Here is an 8431-nt window from a genome sequence, read left to right on the forward strand (position 1 = left end):
GAGCCAAACCAGCTAGGGCAGGATATGACATTTCTTAGCCCTCCAGCAGCAGACCTTCATTTTTTCCTCAAGGAGTGTGGTAGAAAAACTTTAGATCACCTTCTTGGATTCTTATAACCCAAGTTACCAAGAACACTGAAAGTGACAGTCTTCAGGGAGCTTAGCCAATGAGCTGTCAGAAAAGGTATTTACTCTCAAACTGGTTTGGCTCGGTGGATAGACCATGGGCCTGCAGACTGAAGGGTCCCAGGTTTGATTCCTGTTAAGGGCATGCATCTTGGTGGGAGGCACATCCCCTTTGGGGAGCATGCAGGAGGCAGCTAATCAATGTTTCTCCTTGATATTTCCTATTTCCAACTGTCCATCCCTCTCCTCTCTTCTCTGTAAAAAAAAAAAAAATCAAAAAAATATATTTTTTAAAAAAGGTGTTTCCTCTGCAGCCCCTGCATTGTGTCCATTGGGCTAAGGGTGTGTCCCTGCCACCCAATGGTGGTCACCATCCCCCCAGTAAGTAGAGGGCTCTGGGCTGGGGGTGTGGATTCAAACCGCCATTTGGTGCCTGAGCTCCTGCAAGCCACTGGGGGCGGGGCAGGAACATCCCCATCTCCCAATGCTCTGAGGCCAGCAGCCAGCCCTGCCATTGGCACCAGGCTGGGGGGCATGCAGGGACCACTGGGCCACACACAGCGGTGGCCACTGTGGTATCCGCACACCCCAGAGGCCAGCAGCCAGCCCCCTGTCTTGGGTGCTGGGCTGGGGGTGTGGACCCAAACCACCCCTTGGTGCTGGAGCATTCGCAAGCAGCTGCAATTGGGGTGGGAACATCCCCACGAGGCTATGGCAATGTGGGGATGTTCCTGCCCCATCCCTCCCCCAGCCACTTGTCGCCTGCACCCTTAGGCTCAGAGTGGCCAGGGGGCTTTCTGGGACCCCCCACCACTCAGGGCCTACGGCTAGGAGCAGCCTGGGTCTCATGGATGTTCCTGGGACCCAGGCAGCTCAGTGTCTGTATATGCAAATTAACCACCATCTTTGTTGGGTTAATTTGTATACTTACTCTGATTGGCTGTGGGCGTAGCAAAGGTATGGTCAATTAGCATTTTTCTCTTTTATTAGTGTAGATATTATTGATTTCAGAGAGGCAGGGAAAGGGAGAGAGAGATAGAAACATCAATGGTGTGAGAGAATCACTGATCGGCTGCCTCCTGCACATCCCACACTGGGAATTGAGCTCGCAGCCAGGGCATGTGCCCTGACCAGGAGTCAAACTATGACCTCTTGGTTCATAGGTTGACGCTCAACTACTGAGCCACACTGGCCAGGCAGAACTCCCGGAGTTTTAGGTCACCTTGGGCTCCTATGTCTGTGCATTTCCTAGTGCAGTGGTTGGCAAACAGCAGCTCATCAGCCACATGTAGCTCGCAAGCCATGGCTTGCCACTCTGTTGACTAATGTGATTGCCAACCACTGGGATAGGGGCTTAATCACAAGGAACAGCAATAGTCTGTAATTATCGAAATGGAGAGTCTAGGTCAGTGGTCGGCAAACTCATTAGTCCACAGAGCCTCAGTTTGCCGACCACTGTCCTAGTGTGATCACAGTCATGCATCCAACCTATAGGCATAACCAATCACGTCTGAAGGCATCGGTGCTCCTCACAATTCCATTCCATTGGCTTCGTGCATGAACTATGAGAAACTTTCCTTTCCGTGAAAGTATTGGGATGGAGGTGCATCTAGCAGGGGGTCTACCTGAGCACCAGAGAGAAAGTCCACCTGCAGAACTCATTCCCAGGGAGCTGGTGCAGCGTCCATCACACTTTCACATGAAGACAGACCCCGTTCCTAAGCAATCGGACATCTCAGCCCCCAGTGTGAAATGTCCACCTTCTGTTTATAAAATATTATCTATATAAAGACAAAAAGGAGGAAAATAACAGGAAAGCAAGCATCCTCAGCCCTGTCAGATAAGTGCAAAATTGGCTATTGCCACCTGGAAGGAAGCGGCATGCAGGGTGTCTGAGGAAGTCTGCACAAGGACGATCTATTTTCGTGTTGACGTATGGAGGCCTTGCCCCTAAAATAGGTGCAATAACATCCAGGGCCTGGAAAACCCACACGACCTGAGTGGGAACCTCCGAGACAACTGTTTAGAATTTTTTTTAGCTACAGTTAAAGTCCAAAATAAATGTAGCAGTCTGATGTTAGCTAATAGAAAAGCACAATGAGAAGTTCTCCGCTGGGGAACTCAATAAATACACCCAGGTAGCAATGCTGGAAGGAGAGCATGAAGAAGCTTACTCCAGGAAAGGTTATAAATGCATTGCCCTCAAAACCTACCCACCCCTCACACACAGCTGAGGCCAACTTCCCATTTAAATGAACGGCCACTAGAAAATTGTAACTAAACTAAAAGGCCAACACTAGGAGATGGATTAAATAAATAAATCACAATGTGAGTTGTGAAAAAAAGTAATGAAGTCAGAAAACATTCTTGTTGTAGTAGGTAAAATCAAATTATAAAACAGAATCCCATTTCTAGAAATACTGGCATTGATAGGTCAATATGGAGCTAGTTACACATGTGCATATGCAAAGAAAAGGAGCTAAAATTAGGCAAACAAAAATGTTAAGAGCAGTTATCAATGGATAAGGAGATTACAGATGACTGTTATTTGATTCTTTGAATTTTTTCCTTACTTTTAATTTTCTAAATTGACTACACACCAAGTACTATCTTTAAAATTTCTAGTGTATTTGTACTCCCAAAAACATAAAGCTGCTGTTATTGCTATTCTTTAAAAAAAAAAAAAAATTTACTTTTATTTTTTTAATATATTTTATTGATTTTTTACAGAGAGGAAGAGAGAGGGATAGAGAATTAGAAACATCAACGAGAGAGAAACATCTATCAGCAGCCTCTTGCACACCCCCCACTGGGGCTGTGCCCGCAACCAAGGTACATGTTTTGACTGGAATCGAACCCGGGACCTTTCAATCCATAGGCCGATGATCTATCCACTGAGCCAAACAGGTTTTGGCAAAGATTACTTTTATTAATGACAAATTTCTACTCTTCCAGTTTTCAAATCACATTAAATTAATGTACATAATTATTGTTATATATTAATAAGCAGTCGCTTATGGATAATAAAATTTTAATTAACTTATTTTCCATATTACGGATTATTGTAATATTTTTGTGACTCGATCTGAAGACAATTTATTAGGTGTGTTTTGGTTTTCATTGAAGTTGAACAGGAAACCAGAAAGAAATGTTTTAAAACTTTCTTCATGTACAGTGTTCATACTGTTTCATTTTTACGCTGTAGTGAACACCCCAACATGTATACATACACATGCAGCCAAAATTCCAAAAATTGAAGTCATCTCTAAAAATTTATAGTCAAAGTTATGAGTTTTAAAGCCATCATAAATGCAACATGTATGGGAAATAAATATGAATGTCCTATCATATGAACAATTATGCATTCTGGAAAGCGAAAACATTTTTTTCTTCAAGTATAATTGAATCATCTGTGGCAGCTTGTTACCTTGCCTCAGCAAAAGCCATGTGTAAAAATCTAAGCCCACGTGGCCTGGACATGAAACACAGAACTACCAGGTTTGAATGAAGAAACTAGACTTTCAAGATGTGTTCCATTTAAACAGCTATAGAAGGAGCCACACCATCAGGGCGGGCTGACGAAGAGCAACTGGCCCCTTTCTCACTCACATGCAGTTTTACTTCCTTCAAATATGTACTTGTTTCCATTTGCCAAGATAATGTTTTGGATGAAAAAAAAAAAAAACCCTTTGCTAAAAGCAGCTGCGGCAAGTCAGATGAAATCTTTTATTTGGACTATCTGTTAATATCCCAATATTCTAAGTTCTTTAGCAAGTTTGTTTTAATTACGGTATTTGAAATACTGATCTCAAACAAGAGAATTCCACTTCAACCCAGAAATAACTTCATTTCCAATATTCCAATTGCGTGGCTGCTTTCTACGGAGTGTCTCTTCCTTCAATTATGCCACCTTGATTTCTTCCTATTTTTCATCCTGACACGCACACACAAATGCTTGTGAATATCCTTTCTCGAAATTGGCTTCTAGTTACATTTCTCTTCAATTAATAGCTTGGAGTAGGCAGGCCTGAGCCCGTAAAAAAATCTTTCATCTTGAAGGACTTCCTGTCCAGAAAGGCGTCAGAGCAGACCAAATGGCACCAGCCCAGCAGCGTGACCTGCGGTGGCCCTCCGTGCGGATAAACAAGCCTGATTAAGAGTTACACTCTGTTAGGGATATGCTCGGTGTTCCTGCATCAGATACAGCCGTCTCGCCTGCGCTGAAATTTCAGTGCGTTTCCCCCGGAATAAAATGAAGCTGTGGGGAGGAGGAGTGCAGTGGGGTGTTGGATTTCCTCCCCCGGGTCAGAGGAACACAATAACTCTGTTATGGGCCTTCCCACTGGTACCCCAGAAACCACCCAAACAGGGTGGGGGGACTGTTTTACTTTGACCCAGCTGTTAGTCTGCTTGCAGCTCCAGTGTCCTGAAACATTTGCCCACTTGCTACCCCCTGAGCTTTTTACAGCTCTGACAGTGTGTCTCTGTGCTGCCGTTGAAGCAGTTCAAACTTGGCCATATGCTTGTAAATCCTCTACTTGAGCATACATGTTGAAACCCTGCCAGCCTAGGACTTCACACTTCCCTGGAGCCTCTTACTCTGTATTCTCTTCTTTGCTTGTGAGAAATGGATACTCCCCTGAAAACAATAGGCTGTAAATTGAGAAAAGTTAAGAATCAGCATTGGTTTCTCATAAATCTAATTTCCGATTTCCCACCAGTCCGGCTCTACTTACAAACTCTTCACACACTCTCCCTGGTGGGAAATGATCATTCATGTTCATAAGACCTGCCTCGACTTACTCAGCTGGATTTTCTTCTGGATGGAAGGAAATCATGTAATTCAGCAAAGGAACTGCATAAGGGGGTTATTCGAAATGAGTAGATTTATTATTCTTTGTTTTTAAATCCTGCCTGGGTGTGAGAGGGGAGATATACTTATCCATGGTGAATGGCATGGATATTTGTCCATGCTAACTGGCAGTAGCCAGGGAAAGACCAGGTTAAGTTTACATTCTTACCATTCGGTATAAAAACACAGTAAAAGCATCTAAATTCTAAAACAAAGAATGATACTATGAGATAACCATTCATAAGGGATAACCAGAGAATATTTAGTACATTTTGATACAATAGGGAAATATAAAATATGATCATACACATATTGGAATGAATATAGTAAACCTGTAGTTGATAACCCTTAAAGAGTTTGCTACCACTAAAAAAATCACATTCAGTATGAATCCTTTACTCAAATTCACCTCACTGAGACATATTACATGTCACAAGTAGTACATATTGTACCTATTTGGTTAAAATCATTTTCTTACTTTTGTGACAAAAATTAAAATATAGCCCACCTGGTGAGGCTCAGTGGTTGAGTGTTGACCTGTGAACCAGAAGGTCATGGTTTAATTCCTGGTCAGGTCAGGGCACATGCCCAGGTGGTTGAGTGTTGACCTGTGAACCAGAAGGTCATGGTTTAATTCCTGGTCAGGTCAGGGCACATGCCCAGGCTGCAGGCTCAATCTCCAGTAGGGAACATGCAGGAGGCGGCCGATCAATGATTCTCTCTCATCATTGATGGTTCTATCTTTCTCTCCCTCTCCCTTCCTGTGTACTGAAAGGTTGCAGGTTCGAGTTCAGGTCAGGGTGCATGTCCAGGTTGAGGGCCTGATCCCTAGGGAAGTGCAGGAGGCAACCAATCGTTATTTTACTTTCTCCCTCTCCCTTTCTCTCTCTAAAAATCTATTTAAATATTTTTAAAAGTTACTATTCTTTTAATATACCTGTTGTCCCATCTTTTTAAATCATACGGCGTGGTTAATATTTCTTCAAAGCTCATGAGGAGATGTCATCACTGAGATCTATGGGCATAAATACATTTTCTACTAAGACAGCTCAGATATAGTACTTATGGTATCATGTAGCATTTAATAATTTACACAGATTCCATATCTGAGTATAAAAAAATTTGATAATGACTTTAATGGCAATATAAATCTGTAACTGGAAAATAAAAGATGCAAGGTGATTTATCTGCTAACCTTTATCTTTAAAATAAATAAAAATTTTATTAATGCAAATATGTCCTGGAAGTTTTTTTTAAAAAAAAATCCCCCTTGAAAATAGTTTGTGTCCTCTGTAATAATAATTAAGGGAGTTCAAAGGCTTAAAAATAATTTTTTATAAGAGTTCTGAGGGTAGAGAAAACTCAAAACAGTAACGGGGGCCCTGCCTGACTTGGCTCAGTGGATAAAGCATTGGCCTGCAGACTGAAGAGTCCGGGTTTGATTTTGTTCAGGGGCACATGCTCAGGGTTTCAGGCTCAATCTGAAACCCTGAGCATGTGCAGGGGGGTGTGCAGGAGGCAGCCAATCAATGATTCTCTCTCATCATTGATGTTTCTATCTCTCCCTCTCCTTTTATCTCTGAAATCAATAAAAATATTTTTAAAAAAATATTTAAAATAACTGGGAGCCCTGGGTCCCCATTCTGGCTAGGTCAGCATGACTTCAGCTAACCACTTTACTTCTTTGGGCCTCAGTTTCCCGCTCTGTGAACCTCTTCTAGGGTGAATAAGGCCCATGCCAGACCCCACACCTAGCTACACACCTAGCAGCTTCCAAATGCTTTTCCTGAGCTCACTCAATAAATCCCCCAAAACCACAAAAGGCAGGTATGGTGGGATGAGGAAATTGAAACCCAGAGAGGCAGAGCTCTGATTGAAACTCAGACCCCAGCCCAAGGGCAGGACCTGAGCTGCTGACCACTGCACCATACTGTCATCATGGGGCACTGGCTCTCATTTGAAAGAGATCAAGGAAAGAATTTTTTGGCAAGAAATGTCCATAAGGCATGTCAACAAAACAGAGAGACCCACTCTGCAGTCATGCACACATTGGTCTCACCTTCATGTAGTCAACTTCTGGGTTTGGGCTTGTCATCATATTGGGAAGTTGCTGGGAACAGGTAGAGTATTCAAGGGCAACAGAAGGGTTGAAGGACCAGATTCTACCATTTTTATCCTACAGCTTTAAGCTTCAGAAACTGGATTTAAAAATAAAAGTAAGTAGCCTGTGCAGCGGTAACTACACTTACAGCAGCGGGCTCCTATTTGCAAGAACATCAGGGAAATTGTTCCATAAACCTGAGGGCCCCTGTAGTCATCTATGAAAGAGCCATTCAGATTTTCTTGTTTCTGCAGTGGCACTCACAATCTTCAGTAGATTAAAAAGTATAGTAACTTAATGCACCTCGTATTTTATCACCATCAGTAAGCAAATGGTAACAACTGCAGGTGTAAAGCACAGCAGGATAGATTACTCCAAAGTCCCCAGGAGAATCTCAAAACACCTGATGTTTCCCTGGCAGGGCTGACTCTGGCCTGTTTTCCTTAAAGGTACAAAGTCATTGAGTTTTTTATTAAAAATTTTTAAAAGCCTACTTCTGGAATCATACAGTATTTTTTTTTTCTTTTCTTTTCTTTTCTTTTTTCTTTTTTCTTTTGTGACTGGCTTATTTCATTTATATGAGGTACTTAGAGCCATCGAAATCATAGAGACAGACAGTAGGATGTTGGCTGCCAGAGGCTGGGAGGGGAGGGAATGGGGAGTTATTGTTTAATGGATATAGAGTTTCAATTTTACAAGATGAAAAGAGCTATAGAGATGGATGATGGTGATGGTTGCACAACATGATGAATGTATTTAAAACTATTGAACTATACACTTAAAATGGTTAGGGTGGTAAGTTTTATGTTATGTGTATTTTACCATAATAAAAAAAAATAGGAGAAAAGGCTAGACAAAAATAGACCAACATTTTAGTACTTCTGTTTGGGTGGTAAGACTGGGGGTAACTTTTTTTCTTTTTTTTCTTTTTTCTGCTTTTCTTCATTTTCCAAGCAATCTTTTATGGAAAAAAAAATCAACATTAAAAATAAAAATGATAGATAAAAAAATAAGAAAAAAAGAAAGACCTACTTGTCATTTACTATTTTTTTCATGGAAGGTAGAATCCAAGTTTTCTATTTTTAAAAATATATATTTTATTGAATTTTTAGAGAGGAAGAGAGAGGGGTAGAGAGTTAGAAACATCGATGAGAGAGACACCGATTCAGCTGCCTCTTGCACACCCCCTCCTGGGATGTGCCTGCAACCAAGGTACCTGCCCCTGACTGGAATCAAACCTGGGACCTTTCAGTCCACAGGCCAATGCTCTATCCACTGAGCTAAACCAGTTTCAGCCCAAGTTTCCTATTTTTATCAATCCACTAGAGGCCTGATGCACAAAATTTGCTTTC

Source organism: Pipistrellus hanaki (assembly GCF_964339955.1).
Source record: "Pipistrellus hanaki genome assembly, chromosome: 3".
Lineage (NCBI taxonomy): Eukaryota > Metazoa > Chordata > Mammalia > Chiroptera > Vespertilionidae > Pipistrellus > Pipistrellus hanaki.